At 33.7% G+C, this 17,025-nt stretch overlaps 1 protein-coding gene across 4 annotated transcripts in view; it reads left to right on the forward strand.

Moving 5' to 3' along the window:
• The window catches only part of ANO3 (anoctamin 3), a 375,533-nt gene that overhangs the window by 108,031 nt on the left and 250,477 nt on the right, over window positions 1–17,025 (forward strand). The gene's annotated exons all lie outside the window — the stretch shown is intronic.

Here is a 17,025-nt window from a genome sequence, read left to right on the forward strand (position 1 = left end):
CAGGTTCAGATTGCTACATAGCAGCATGTGCACTGACCAATGTTTTGTCACAGCTTAGACAGTGTCAGCCCTTTCATCTTTGAGACCCCTTGTCATTCTCAAATATTCAATGGCAAATCCTGCTTTCATCATCTGAGAAATTATTTTCAATGTCTCCTTTCCAAGTCTGTGGAAAAATAAAGACTGAATAATTTTTCCCTCGGCTTTCCTTCAGAAGCTGATGATGTTAGTTTTGGATCAAAAGAACAAGGGTCAAATAAAAATTACATAGTTGAAACTTATGGATCCTTCATTGACTTAAGGGTTGTCTTGTGGAAGAGATAATAGATAAGGATTCTGAAATTGAGGTTTGGGAAGTTGTTTCTCCTCGTCCAATATTTTGGTAACTATGTCAGTATTATTGGTTTCCTTCCTATTCCTATATATTTTATTTCATGTATTTTTCTGAGAAGAATTGCATAAACTTGACACATGGAGAGAGCAATGATAGAGCAATAACCCTGTAGTCAGAAGGATCTAAGTTCAAATCTGGCCTCATACACTTGACCTTTATTAGCTGTGTAACCCTGATCACCTCAAAAATATGAATTGTATAACCTTACTAGATTACCTTAGGGATCTGTGCCAAAAACAGCAACAATGACAACAAAAGAGACAAAGGATAAAAAGGGAAAAGAGATAAGTATGAAGCTGATGTAAGGAAAAGCTTCTCCAGAAATGAAATAGGCTGCCTCAGGAAGCAGTAGGGTTGTTCTTCCATTCAAAGTCTTTAAGAGGACTTGGGATGACCTCCTCTCTGAGAAATTGGAGAGATGATTGCTCTGCTGCTATGGTTTGAATGAGTTAATGTTGGACAACTCTTCTAAATGGCAGAGTTACATATTTGTATACTTGAGCAATACGGTGCATTTCTCACATCTGTCAAATGTGAGTAATGCGCATGATAATGCTCATAGTAATACTCAACACAATCTACTTCACAAAGTTGGGAGGATCAAATACTGTGGTAAGGGAAAATATTTTTCATCTATATCCCAATTAGTGAGAATAATGAAACCCCTGAAGTGGTTGCTTTATTTGAATTTGTAAAATACAATTTGGGGTTAGAATTAATTACAATTTATTATAAAATTGTAACTTCCACATAGTACAAATTTGAATACTGATACCACTTCAAGAAGTTCATTATTAACATTAACTGAAACTTATAATTGGTGTATAAATATGAAATATTTAGTTCAAAAAGTATTTATTAATCATCTATATTCTAGTAAGGATCCATAGACAGATAAACAAAGCCTTCTTCCCAGCAGTTAATACAATTACTGGCTGACTGAGATTAGAATCAGTTTCTTAGAATTTTTATGACCCACTCATGCTATAATATGAATGTTCACCATCATAACATTTTAAGGCACTTTTTGGAGAAATTCATCTGTCATAGAAGATTGGCATCTTCTTTATGTCTTAGAGTTTCCTGAAGCACTGAGGTGAGTAGTTTCCTAGGGTTATACTTAACCTTAAATATCAGAGACACTTGATCCAAGTCAAACTTTCTATTTGCTTAGTCACATTACCTCTCACTTATAATGTGTTCAGAGGAATCCTAGATGACTATTCACCAGCTATTTAGTAGAGGGAGAGCTTGTTTAGGGGTGATATTGTACTGATTGACCTCTGACATTGCCTACATATAAGTTTTGGAGTTTTTTAATGATTTATACTCATGTTCTTATTAGACTCCCTTAGTAACATGCAAAATTGGTAGTTCTACTATGAATTATTTCCATTCTACAGTTATGGAATGACTAAATGACAGTATAAATTATACAGCTATTGCATTGAAGTGCTTAGCCTTGAACCTCTCCCTCCCTCCAAAATTATTAGTGCATCCAGAATGATATACTTTTGTTTCCAAGACAAATATGACAAAGCTTTTCAAAGAGATTGTCCATGGGAGGGTGGGGAAGGGAAAAGGAAGTCAGAATCCTAGACAGAGTCATAAGGTCACAGAAGTCACCACAATGGAGAGAAAGACTAATTTATGTTTGGGGGCTTTTTATGTTAAACATGTATAATTCTTCTATACATATTTCCACATTTATCAAAGCATTCATTTTTTAAATAATTCTAATTCCTAGGAAGTAGTTTTATGCCAAGTCCACATCTGCCTCTCTGTACCTTCTCTTGGCATTCTGCAACCAAGAAATGTCTCTTTTTATTGTAGTAAGTTTATTTATTTTTAATACACATGGCTTTATGAATCATGTTGGGAGAGAAAAATCAGAGCAAAAGAAAAAAAAAGATGGGAAAGATTTAAAAAAACAGGAAAAAAAAAAGAAATAAACATAGCATGTGTTGATTAACATTCAGTTTCCTTAGTTCTTTTTCTGGACACAGATGGCATTTTGTGTTCGAAGTCTATTGGGATTGCTTCAGATCACTGAACCACTGAGAAGACCTAAGCTTCTCATAGATGATCATCTCTAGTTTTTGCTGTTATATTGTATAATGTATTCCTGGTTCTACTTGTTTTATTCAGCATCAGTTCATAAAAATCTTTCTATACCTTTGTATAATCAGCTTGTTAATCATTTTCTATAGAACAATAATATTTCATTTCCTTCATTTGCCACAGTTTGTTCAGTCATTTCCCAATTGATGGGAGATAATTGTCTGAGGCCATATATGAATTAGGGTCCTCCTGACTTCAGAGCTGTTACTCTATCCACTATGCCATCTAACTGCTCCTGTACTTCCCTTTTAATGTTGTTTCTATTGGTTTTGTTTGTGCAAAACCTTTTTAATTTAATGAAATCAAACCTGTCCATTTTGCCTTTTGTAATGGTCTCCAGTTGTTCTTTGGTCATAAATTCCTCCCTTCTCCAAAGAGGTAAATTATCCTGTGTTCTCCTAATTTGTTTATGGTATCATCTTTTATGTCCAAAGCATGTATCCATTTTGACCTTATTTTGGTATGGGACATGATTTGTAGATTTATGCTAAGTTTTTGACATTTTATTTTCCAGTTTTCCCAGCAGTTTTTGTCAAATAGTGAGCTGGAGCATTGAGGGTTATTAAATACTAGATTGCTATAGATCTTGATTATTGTATCTAATCTATTGTATCTAATCTATTTCAATGATACATCCCTCTGTTTCTTAGCCAGTACCAAATGGTTTCCATGCCTGCTGCTTTATAATATAGTTTTAGATTTGGTATTGCTAAGCCACCATCCTTCGTATTTTTTTCTTTAATTCCCTTGATATTCTTGACCTTTTATTCTTCTAGATGAATTTTGTTATTATTTTTCTAGTTCTATAAAATAATGTTTTGGCAGTTTGATTGGTATGGCACTGATCAAGTAGACCAATTTTGGCAGAATTGTCACTTTTGTTATATTAGCTTAGCCTAGCCATGAAGAATTAATACTTTTCCAATTGTTTAGATCTGATTTTATTTGTGTAACAAGTGTTTTGTGGTTGTGTTCATATAGTTCTCAGTTTTGTCTTGGCAGGTAGATCCCCAAGTATTTTATTTTGCCTATAGTAATTTTAAATGGAATTTTTCTTTCTACATGTTGCTGATGGATTTTGTCAATAATATATAGAAATGCTAATGATTTGTGTGGGTTTATTTTATATCATGCAATTTTGCTAAAGCTGGGAATTGTTTGCAGTAGGTTTTTGGATGGTTTTCTAGGATTCTTTAAGTACATCATCATATCATTTGCAAAGAGTAATAGTTTTAGTTCCTCATTGCCTATTCTAATTCCTTTAATTTAATGTTTTTTTCTTATTACTAAAGCCAATATTTCTAGTACAATATTGAAGAATATTTGTCATAATGGGCATCTTTATTTCACCCTTGATCTTATCGGGAATGTGTCCAGCTTCTCTCTATTACAAATAATGCTTGCTGAAGGTTTTAGATAGCTACTACTAATTATTTTAAGGAAAACTCCCTTTATCCCTGTGTTCTCTGGTGTTTTAAATAGGAATGGGTACTGTATTTTGTCAAAAGCTTTTTCTGCATCTATTTAGATTACCATATAATTTCTATTGGTTTTCTTATTGATATGGTAAATGTGATATTGAACCAGTCTTGCATTTCTGATAAAAATCCTACTTGATCATAATATATTATCCTGCTGATAAGTTGCTGAATCTCTTTGCTAATATTTTATTTAATTTTTTTGCATTAATATTCATTAGGAAGATTGATCTGTAATTTCCTTTCTCTGTTTTGGTCCTTCCGGGTTTAAGTATCAGTGCCATATTTGTGTCATAGAAGGAATTTCGCAGTACTCCTTCTTTACTTATTTTTCAAATAGTTAATTTGCATAGTGTTGAAATTAATTGTTCTTCAAATGTTTGCTCTAATTCACTTGTGAACCATCTTGCCCTGAAGATTTTTTCTTAGGGAGTTCATTAATGATTTGTTCAATTGCTTAAAAAAAAAAATAGGACTACTTAAGTATTTTATTTCCTCTTCTGTTAACCTAGGAAATTTATATTTTTGTAAATATCCACCCATTTCAGTTAGATTGTCAGATTTGCTAGTATAGAATTATACAAAATAGCTCCTAAAATAGAGAATATTTTAATTTCTTTTTTCATTGATGGTGAGTCCACCCCTTTCATTTTTGATGGTGATTTTTTTTCTTTCCTTTTTCTGATCAAATTAACCAAAGATTTTTTTTTTAATTTTGTAATTTTCATAAATCAACTTGGTTTTATTAGTTCAATAGTTTTCTTAGGCTCTATTTTATTAACCTCTCCTTTGAGCTTCAGAAATTTTAATTTGTGATTTTTCTATCTTTTATAGTCGTATGACTAATCCATTGGTCTCCCCTCTCTGTTGTATTTATGTAGCTATTTAGAGATATACAATTTTCCCTAAGAACTGCTCTGGCTACACCAATAGGTTTTGGGATGTTGTCTTATTATTGTCATTTTCTTCCATGAAATTATGGATTATTTCTGTAATTGGTTATTGACCCATTCATTCTTTAGAATTAGATTATTTAATTTCCCATTGGGTTTTAGTCTGTCTTTCCCTGGCCCTTTATTGAATAAAATTTTTAAATGCATTGTGATCTGAAAAGGAAGCATTTACAATTTCTGCCTCTTTGCATTTTATTGTGAGGTTTTTATATCTTAATACATGGTCAATTTTTGTGCAGGTGCCTTGTACTGCTGAGAAAAAGGTGTCTTTCTTTCTGTCCCTATTCAATTTTCTCCAGAGATCTATAATATCTAGGTTTTCTAGGATCCTATTAACCTCTCTAGTTTCGTTCTTGGTTATTTTGTGGTTAGATTTGTATGATGTTTGAGAGGAGAAAGTGGGGGTCCCTCACTAGTTTTTCTGTGTATTTCTTCCTATAATTGGTTTAAAATCTTCTCTAGGAATTTGTTCTATCACTTGGTGCATACACATTTAGTAATATTATTTACAATACCCTTTTTCAAGATGTACTTTCCCTCCTTACTTCTTTTTAATAAGATTTCTTGTTATTTTTGCTTTATCTGAGATCATCATTGCTACCCCTGCTTTTTTTTTTTATTTCAGCTGAAGCATAATTAATTCTGTTCCCGCCTTTTACCTTGCTCTGTATATGTATCTCTGTGTCAAATGTGTTTCTTGTTAACAATATATTTTAGGATTCTGTTTTTTAATTCACTCTGCTATTTGTTTCCATTTTATGGGAGAGTGCATTCTATTCACATTAACTATTATGATTATTATGATTACCAGCTCTGTATTTCCCTCCATCCTATTTTTCTCCTATATATATATTTGTTCTCTCTTTCCATTCTATACTCTGTCATGTGTGTTTTTTTTTTTTTACCTATCCCACCCATCATCTTATGTTCTATGAACCCTTCCCCATTTTTTACTTTTTTTCTTCACATTTTGGCCTTCTCTTCTATCTTGTCTCTCCTTTCCCCCCCCCCCACTTTCTCCTCCTACTTCTTCATAGGATTAAATAAATTTCTACCCAACTGTTTGTTATTTCCTCTTATAATCAAAACTGATGAGATCAAACTTCAGAGAATAGTCATCCTCCCTGCTTTCCTCCCTAGATTTTAGTGGGTTTTTTGAGCCTCTTGGTATGAACTAATTGTCCCATTACACCTTCCCTTTCCTATTTTTCCAGTACAAACCTTTCCCACCCCTTAATGTCTTTTTCTCTGATGTTGTCACATCAGGATCCATTCACAACCATACCCTCAATCTATGTGATGCCTCCCCACCCCTTGTCTGCTCCAGTGACAGATACAGTTCTCAGGAGTTGTAGATATTGCTTTCCCATCTAGGAATGTAAACTGTTTAATCTTTAAATATGTTTTCCCCTATTTACCTTCCTAAGGTTCTCTTGAGTCCTGTGTTTGTTGATTAAATTTTATGCTTAGTTCTGGTTTCTTCAATAGAAATGATTGAAAGTCTCTTACTTCATTTTAGCTCTATTTCTTCCTCTGAAAGATGATGCTGAATATCTCTGGGTAGTTAATTCTTGATTGTAACTCCAGGTCCTTTTCCTTTCAGAATATAGTATTCCAGGCCCTCCTATTTTTTACTGTAAAAGCTGCCAAATCCTGGATAATTCTGAGTATTACTCCTTGATATTTGAATTGTTTTTGTCTGGCAGCTTGCAGTATTTTTTCCTTGAGATTATAGTTTCTTCAATACAACTCACATTTCAGTTTCAAAGATGTCCTGGATTGGATTGGGTTCTTTCTACTAGAATGTGTCAATCTTTTTAATTGAGAAGAATTAGAAGGTTCTTGTAGGAAGGGACTATTTCATTTTTGATATTGCATTCTCTTCCCTGATTATTCCAGATATTAGTATTTATCATTTTAAATTCATTTTATAAACATATCATAGTTTATAACATATCCTATGTTATCCATTATAGAATATTCCATTAATATATTTGATTTATAGAAGCCTTGAGAAGATAACAGTCTTAAGGGCAATTAAAAAAAAATATATTATTTCTGTTTGATTAGCACAACACCAGTTAGCATCTAGTTGGCACTCAGATGCTTTTTTGTTTGATATAAGCAATGGTGATTTTTTTTGTTATGAATCTTCATTTTAACACTGAATATAGCCATTATCTATTCATTCTGACAGCTCTGCTGTGTCCTTAAGAAAATGCCTGGAAGTATATTCTCATGTAACAAGAACAAACCAAAGCGAGAGAGCATTCTGGTAGCTCTAATCTGCCAGATCTTATTAAAGGCACAATTCCTCCTGGAAAGTCTAGTGTTATTGCTCCCAACCTGTTAAAGTATCTTGGGACCAAGCAGACTTCATCCTTGAATCTTGTGGTTTGCCTAATTTTGTTGCTGTACATATAACTACAGTCTTCCTTTCAATTTTTGAACCTGAATAATGTACTGGCTGTTCCTTAAATCTGACATGTACCCACTACTCACCTCTGCTGTTTAAACTGCCTAGATTACTTCAAGACTCACCTCAAACACTACCAGGCAATCTTTATTGATCCTGCCCTCTTCCCCTTTCTTGCTCCCTCTCCAGATTTCCTTGTATATGTTTTCTATAGATTTTGTATATTCTTATGGTTCTATATATTGGCTTCCTTGACAAGGTTGTATACTCTAAGGCAGAGATTATTTAAATATTTTTATATTCTATTTGTCTCCCCTACATTCTTTACCTTCAATATAACAGACTTGTGTTTATCAAATGAGTGACTGAGATCCAGTCCACAATATTACACAATAAAAATGATATAGTAATCCCATTGTATATGCCCCCCATGACGAAATAAAAAAGAGCTGTTGTATGACTGAAAGCCTGCCTCAGTTGCACAAATAGTTTATATAGGGCCTTTTAAAATGTAGAGTAATTCTGATTGATGGTTCTTTACCAATTTCTATCTCACTCTGAAATCTTGTAATGGAGAGATATCAGATGGCATCACTTCTTACGTGCCTTGGTTACCCCACTCAATAAATCAATGACCTTGTATAAATTACCTTTCTTTTCTGGGCCTCAATTTTCTTGATTATAAAAGCAATATAATAGTATAATTCAAAGGATTATAGTACGGAAAATAACTTTGCAAAAGTATAAAATACTATAAAACATGAGTTATCATGTGAGCAGTAGAGAATGTTTCTAGCAGCAAATGATATTTAAGAGTATGTGCATACACACACACACACACACACACACATGTATACAGGGGGAGGAGTGGTTTGAAACAGCAATTTTGCTCACATTGCTCTTTATCATTGATTCAATTGAGAGAATGGGAAGAAGGCGGGGAAAAAAAGATTCCCTTGACCATGCTTTTCATGGCCAGGAGGTTTAGCTATGGTTTGTAATGAAGCAAACATCTTACTATTGATCCATTGTCTTTTAAGTGTGATTATTTTTTTCTCCTTTATCTTGTACAGGACCCATCAGAATAAATTATTCACTGCTTGGTGAACAAGTTTCTTTCAATTTTAATGAAAAAAGAAAAAAAAATGAGGCATTCTGTTGCTCATTTTGTGTTAGGCTTTTTTTTTTAATTTCACATTTTATTAATGTCTTTTTTATGTCCCTTTCATTTCTGAATATACTCTCATTCCCAGAGATTGATAGTTTTTAGGTACAAATGAAATAAATTGGGGGAGGGGGGGAACTCAACAAAACTAACAGATTGAGTCTAGCAGTGTAATACAATATTCCACATCTATAGTCTCCTCACAAAAAGAAAGAAGAGGAATGAGTTTTCTTATCCCTTCTCCATGTCAAATTTGATCATTATAATTAAATAGAATTAAGTTTCTTACTTAAAAAAAATACTTTGTTCTCTCCTCTTGGCACCAAAAGATCAAAAGTTCAATTCATCTTCCTGTTAGCCTTTAAAATACTTAAAAGCTTGTTTTACATCCCTGATTTACTCTTCACTTCAACTTTGTCTTCTCTACATTAAATGTTGCCAGTTACTTTCATAAATGTAGTATTCTGCCTCTAAAAGGCTAGTTTGAGTTTATTCCTTCACCCTTTTTTGCATTAATTCATATTCACACAAAAAATTTGCTAAACCAGATACCTCAGTACCTTCAGAAATTATCAAATCCTAGACCAGTTGAAATAAATAGTTAATAGTTTCCGGAAGAAAACTCTTCATTTGTTCTATATTGCTAAGAATATTTAGGTTCATGTTCAAATTTGACAACCTAAATAAACAAGATTCAGGAAAATCTGAAATTATGGTTCCCATAGAAACTGTAAAACCTTTTCTACAAAGAATACAATTATATCATTTCCAGACAAAATAGGGAAGTCTGACCAAAAGACAGAGCCAGAAGGAAAACATAACTTCTAAGATTTGGCTAAAGAATGAGACTTTTCTTGATCATGGTTGGCAAGCTGCCCATAAAGGTGAGGAGTTGAGAATCAGATTCAATTCATAGGATTTAAATTTTTTTATCTTTTTAATTCCTATAATTTTTTAAAAGTTTGTAGATTATTTATATAAAATCCTCTTTTAATTCAGTGTGACAACTTCAATATTAAATGACTTAAAGGATATCTTTGGTCAAAAATAGAATGAAATAACCAATCAAAAAGAGATATTTTAAACTATTACATTTACCAGTTATGTTTGGAAGAAATAAAAGCAAAGCTTCTGAGTGGATTTTTCCTCAATATCGATTTGTGATCATGTCTTGAATGCTGGATTTGCTTTCATCTAGTTATTTCCATACTAGAGAACAAAATGTAATTGAGCACACATTTTATGTTCCTTTAGTTCATGGACTTTGACCTACATCTGCTTATCAATATAGACTATTTGTGATCATATGGGTTGAGGACAATCTGGAAAGGATCTCTGTTCCAAGCATGGCAGGTGATGTAGTTCTGGTATAAGAATATAATTCATCATATTTTATTATTTTTTCAAAAGGGAAAAGATTGGAAAGGGGGCAGTACAGATGGGCCTCCTAAGCAGAGGATTCACAGATTCTGGTTACTTGATAAGCTCTGAGCAGAAGCAGGAAAAGCTGGGAAAAGCAGCTGAGAGATTTTGTAGGATTTAAAATCTTGAAAGCACTTTGTCTTTTGAACATCCAAGTGAAAGGACTCCTTGAATTTTCCATCTGTTTTCCTGATCTGTCAGTGAACCTTAAGTCAAAGATTTGTGTTTTACTGATATACAGATGTATGTGCTGCACATCTTTAGCAACTTTGTTAATAAGGCAGCATTCTCTGGTATTTGGCAACTATCTGCCAAATGCCTTTTGAAGGACATTGCCACATTTGTATTTTCTGAGTTCATTTCTTAGTTAATTCTGCATTTTTGAAATGTTGGTTTCAAGTTAAGTAGATTGTGATTCACTTACTTCTTTTCAGACAATTCCACTTGTTTGCTTTTCAGTGATTTTTTTTTTATTAGTTCATGAATTCCTAGCATTTACAATCCTCAGTTTTACAGTTATCACTGTAGCCCAGGATCTCATTATTGTTGATTATTATTATAAAATAGCTTCCCTGATCTTTTTCACATTTCATTCATGTCCATAAGAGTATTTTTTTATATTTTAAAATCAATAAGTAGCATAATAGTATTAATAAAGAACTAGTTTTGATCTTCACCTTTGCTTTCCCAGCTACAAAATGATGTTGTTAGACTAAATGATCACTAAGCTTTAGTCTAGCTTTAAATCTATGATATTATTAGCAGCCAATAAATTTATCTCATTATTTTAAAATGTCTATTTTATGTATGATTAAGAATGTAAATTACTATTAAATGATACCTCACATTCACAAATAAGTAAACAAAATGAAAATCATGTTCAAAACAGGGGCACATATGTACATACACATATATATATATATATATATATACAACATACATATGTATGTTTACATGTATTAATATTACACATACTTGCATATTCTTGTTCACAGTACATATATATGTATATGTCTATGTATGTGTATATACATATGTATATGTGTGTGTTTTTTTAACTGATATTGATACATGATCCAAAAGGTTAGTGTGGACTTCTTTTTTATATATAATGGTTCTCTCTATGAGCAGGTTTCTTGGGGAGGTTTTCTGGAGGCAGCCTTAGTTTCAGTTCAGAGTAATAATCACCCCAAATACAGCCAGCTGATAAAATCCAAATGTTTATTTTCTCCTTCCTAGTCTTGTCTCTTTGCCTGGGGCTGGGCAGCTTTCTGGAGAGCCTTTCAGACCAGCCTTGGTCTCAGTGGGGGAACTGCAGAAGGTCAGCCACCACAGTGGTGTGAGATGAAGTGAATGAATCTGGTTCCGCCTTGCGAGAGTGGGCTTCTTCTGAACTGACTCACTTCACTAACTCAGCTCCTTTTTATGCTCTTTTAGAGGTGTGAACTCAAAGGTTGACTCCTCCTCTGAGAGAGTGGGATTGTGGGTTTCTGACTTGTGAATCTCCCAAAAGTGTGAACTCCAACGAGTACTTAAATACATTAGTGAGCTAGAGAATTTGCTAAGTACCATGCTAAATTTTAGGCAACTGACTTATCACTTTGTAAGGATTCTAACAAGTTAGGAGAACATTGATAGTGTTTGTGCTGAGCTTTAAAAGAAAAGACTTGTAAGAGGCAGAGGTATAACTTTCTCTTGGTATTCCCTTGTTCTACAATAGTCAGTGGCTTCTATTACTTGTTATATTAAATCATCTGCTGCATTCTACCTTGCTTTCTTTATTTCCTACTTCTCACAAATCCCCCTCTCAACATTTCAACAATACCTGACACTTGCAGCATCTGTATCTCCTTCCTCTATATCATTCCTTTTGTTTTTCTTATTGTTCAGTTTGCGATGTCTGATTCTTTGTGATCTCATTTGGGGGGGGGGGGTTCTTAAAAACTCCCATAACCATTGCCATAGTTTCTGGCAACTATGGTAATGACAGTGATTTGACATTTTTCTTCAGCTCATTTTACAGATGAGGAAACTGAAGCAAATAGTTAAGTAACTTGTCCAGGATCCACCTACCTAATAAATGTCTGAGGACAGATTTGTATTCAAATCTTCTTTACTCCAGACCCAGCACTCTAACCACCATGCTACTTAACTTCCTGTTCTCTTTGCTACAGCTCTGCTAAATCCATTCCGGAAGATTTTTAAGTCCCTGCTATGTATCAATCAATGAGCTAAGATTGGGAGAAAGAATCATAGTCAGTGAATAAGTTCTATTTCACAAGAGCTTTATATTTTGGCACTTTTCTAAATTCTTCTCATCTTTCTAGTTTCAGCTCATATGACTTTTCCAAGAGTTCTCAGAATCCTCATCAATTATTCGTTCCTTAAATCCTTCTACCATTCATACATTTTTTAAAAATTTCTTAGTCAAGATATTAACACAAAGGGGTTTGGAAACCAGAGCTGAAGAGATTTTTAGAAGTCAACTTCCCCAATTTCCTCATTTTATAGATCTAGTAAATGAGACATAGGGAGGTTAAGTTATTGGTCCAATGGCACATTTCTTGAGTGATGGAGTTGAGCATGATTTGCTGTTTTGTCTCTTGGTTTTGTCTCCCCAGTAACAATGTGAACCCCTTGATTATAAGGCATCATGTAACCCACTATTTCTATATATGCCTAATACTTCTCTATATCCACAGCATTTAAAGGGTCAGTAGTCAATTACTACTCAGGGGTTGAGTTTCACTTAGAAAAGTATATTGAAAAAACCCGATGAGTAACATAATGCTTGTATTTCAAGCATCCATTGTCCTCATCCATCAGCTATGACATCAAAGGTCTCAAGTTCTTATTTCACAGAGTTGTATTTCAGTAAATGGTGCTACAACATGTCCTTCAGTTGTTAGAATTATAAAAGCCAAGAGATAGTGAAGCTTTCATAGCAGCTAGAGCAATTCAGACATGGCCAAGAATCTTTTTTATGACTTACTCTAAAAGTGGGCATCCAATCACTGTTTGTGGACCTCAGAAAGACCTTTACAGTCTCATTTGGAGAGTTCTACTTAGATGAAATGAGACATTTGTTGTAATGTTCTCTTCTCTAAATTATAATATTCTCTGTGTGCAGGTTTCTTGGAGAGCTTCTGAAGGCAGCCTTCCTTTCAGTTCAGAGTAATAATCAACTGAAATGCAGCCAGCTGTTAAAAGTTCAGATCCTTTATTGCAGTGGTTCTGGTCCAGAGCATCCTGGGAATCTCTGAAATCTTTTCAGAGAGTCTACAAATTCATAATTAGTTTTTATTTTAATGTGATCAATATCTATAACTATAAACCACATTAACAAAAACTCTTTGGACAGATCCTCAATCATTTTTAGTAGCATAAAGATATTGAGAACAAAAGTTTGAGTACCACTGCTTTATTGTCTCCTTCAAAATAGCCCGGTTAGCTTTCTTAGAGGCTTATCCCTCTCCTTGGTTCTAAGAGCTCTTGCCGCTAGTCCTTTGCCTCTGCCTCTGCTAGCTTCAGCCTCTCGCTCTCAATGTCTCCAGCCAGCACAAAGGTTGAAGTTGGAATGAATCTATCTCCACCTCCAAGAGTAGGATAGTTGGCTTCTGTGTTAGACTTGTGAATCTCCTAGACTGAATCTTGACTTATGAATATCCTGAAGTCTCTAGTTGGCTTATGGGAGCTCCTTATATATGATCTCTTAAAGGTGTGAACTCTAAAGGTGTGAGAAGTGTGAACTCTAATGTGTGAACTCTCCCAAAGGTGTGAACCAAGTACATAAGCATTGTTTCTATCATTTCCAGTGACTTAGAACCTTGTTTCAAATTCTGGCTCATAACAATTTGTAAAGTGCTTAGCATGGTGCCTGATACAGTAGGCTTTATATAAATGCATATTCATTTTTCTCTCTCTAATTTCCATTCTAACTAAAAAATCTTGATGATTAGGGCATTACTTGGATTTAAATAATGAAGGTAGCCTTCATTTCAGTAGGGTTTGCTAGATACAAAGTATAATTCTGCCCTCTATTTCAAGAGAATGAGTGTAAACTCATATAATAGCACTCAAAATTTATTTGAGATAAGCAAAAGTCTTGATCTTTATTCTTGGTCCCCAGATGCAAGATTGAGCAGAATAGAAGCAGATTCTCTCCAAGTGCCTTTTCCCTCATCTACGGAGGATAGTGTATCCCTCGCTGGTCTTACTCCACCCCCTAGTCCCTCCTACAATCCTCTATACATCAATCATTGAGCCACTACGGATAGTGGAAAGGACCATTTTTCAAGCATATGCCCATAGAGTATTGTCCAATCAGTAGTTAGCCTCAAGCCCTCAGCAGTCCCGACCTCAGTGCATCAACCCAATAGTTTCAGCCCTCTACAGATATCTGGGAGTCCACTTGACAAGGTAAACTCCGGGATTGCATGAACATCATTATATAATACTTTTCACACAAACAGAGATGTAAACAACTAGAGAAATATCAAGTGCTCATAATAAAAATGACAATTTTACCTGAATCAATTCACTTAGTGCCTTGCTATTAAATGCCAAAAAAATTATTTTATAGGCTGAGAAAAATTTTAAAAAAATTATTTGGAAGAATAAAAGGTCAAAAATATCAAGGGAATCAAAAAACATATGAAGGAAGACAGCCTAGAAGTGTACCATATTTCAAACTATATCAAGAGAGGTAACCATCAAAACAAACTAGTACTGGCTAAAAGTATTGTGGTGGATCAATAAAATAGATTAAGTACATGATACATAGTTGTAAATGACCATGGTAAACTAGTGTTCAATTAACCTAAAGATCTAATGTTCTGAGGCAAGAGCACAAAATTTGACCAATATTGCTGGGAAAATTAGAAAGCAATTTGGAAGAAACCAGGTATATAGCAGTATTTCACAGTATATACCAACATAAGGCCAAAGCGTTTTTAGATGTAAAGCGATATTATGAGTAAATTATGGGATCATAGGGAAGGAGAACATGCATCTATAAGATCTATGAGTTATAGATGAGTTTGTGACCAGAGAAAAAAATCACAAGAAAAAAAATGGCTGATTTTGATTTCAAGAGAAATAAATTTATTTAACTCTAATTTTTCTTCTGTTTTCTCTAACACAGAGAATAAATTTCAATTCAGGATTGAGAGAGTCACAAAAATAACAAAAGATTAATAGGAAATGTAAACCCAAGATAACAGAGATAAAGAGGGTAGAATAACCTAAGTGCATCTAAGTCATCTGGCCCAGATCAATTACCTAAAGCATTGAAAGTTCTTGTAGTTATGTTCCAAGGCATCATATCCATGACAGTTAATGAACTAAAGAACTTGAAAGAATAATTGGGGAGGTAAAAGAAGCAGGACATATGCTGCTGCTTTTAAGTATTTGAAGGGTTTTCATGAAGAAGAGAGATTGATATACTTGGCTCCACAGGATAAAAGTTGAAGCAGTCGGAGAAATTGATGAGAGGAAAACATATGTTTGATATCAGAAAAAAAAAAAAAACTTTGAATGACTGTTGTCTGGAGGTGTAATGGGCTGCCTCATGAGTCAGAATTTCATTATTGTAGATCTGTAACTGTGAAGAATACTTTTGAAGAGATCCAAATCTGGGTTATATTAGGTGAGTCTATGATTCCTACCAACTCTAAGATTCCATGAATATATGATCCTTGATCTCTTATGTAAAGTATAATTAATTGTGCATCTGAGCATTTAATAGATGAATGATTGTTGACTGAACTGGTAGATGAATGCCCTCATTGTAGTAATTGAGGTTCTCTCTGGCTTGGTTCTTTTTTAGGAGGGAGGTATGGTTCTAAAAGTCAGTTGCCATTTAAAACATAAAGAAGTCTTGCTATCTTGGGGATCACTTGAAATCAGGAAAAAACATATCTTTTGCTAATTTAGCCTATTTTCAAAAAGGGTAAAGCAATATGTTGAATATTTAATATTTGTAGGCCAAAATTTTTTCAGTAAAGTAAATAAAAGAAAATTGAATAAAAAATTGAGGAGAGACAAGAGTTGGAAGGGTTTCCTGATGCAACTTTCTGTAGCCTGTACATAGGAATATTAATTTTTTAAAAACACAAAGGAATGGGAGAAAAGAAAAGGGAGAAATATTTATGGCAAGTTAAGAATTGGCATCCTTATTCTCTGTGGTTATAACTCTTTTGAGAGAAGGAATTCTCCTCTACTGTTTTTAGAGAAATGAAGTTAGGTTCTTTCTGGAAATGTCCTTAACCTTCTGTGATGAGTTTTTAATGTGGTAAAGACTTGAAAGAATCTTGGGTCAAGTTACTCTGGATACCAGTGAAGACCACAGTCATTCCTTGCAATATTGTGTTGTATAATTTTCTATTTCTGTCCATAAACTCCTCATAAAAAATCCAACTCAGCAATCAACTACAATGGAGGCTTTCTTTTGGTTAATTTAAATGGCCCTTGTAAATAATTTCAATAGTCCCATAACTGTCATATCCATGCTGTAAACTTACCTCTTTTCTCTCATGTATATTCTTGATAATGTCTTTTAGGTTATTTCTTCCATATAAGTTATCATCAGTTATGTGTTTCAGCCTACTGACAGCAACCATGATTCTTTCTTCTAGAAATTAGATGTATACATACATAGGAGATTTAAAAAGGGGAACCACAAAATTTCTAAATATATACAGATTTAAATTTTATTAACTTTTTAAAAAAAATTCTCTATATCTTTTTTTCTTGAGAATTTCACTGTTTTATTCCAAAGGACTTTTTTATTTAGCAGAAAGGTTTTTTTTCTTCCTCTATTCACATTTCCTCTCTATTCGTGTGTGTGTGTGTGTTTTTTTTCCAGAATCTTCATAACTTTAGCTAACATATTCATAAAGGGATTATGAGTTGGGCACCCTCTGATGAACCTGACTTATGTATTTTACCTTGTATATAGAGAATTTGAAATGACAAGTAGAAGTAGGGAAGTCAAAAAGATCAGGACTCATGTGGCTATGTACAAATCATTTAAGTCTTAACTACCTGCAGGCAACTTGAAAACCACAATTGGAAGA

This window comes from Antechinus flavipes, chromosome 6, assembly GCF_016432865.1.
Source record: "Antechinus flavipes isolate AdamAnt ecotype Samford, QLD, Australia chromosome 6, AdamAnt_v2, whole genome shotgun sequence".
NCBI lineage: Eukaryota > Metazoa > Chordata > Mammalia > Dasyuromorphia > Dasyuridae > Antechinus > Antechinus flavipes.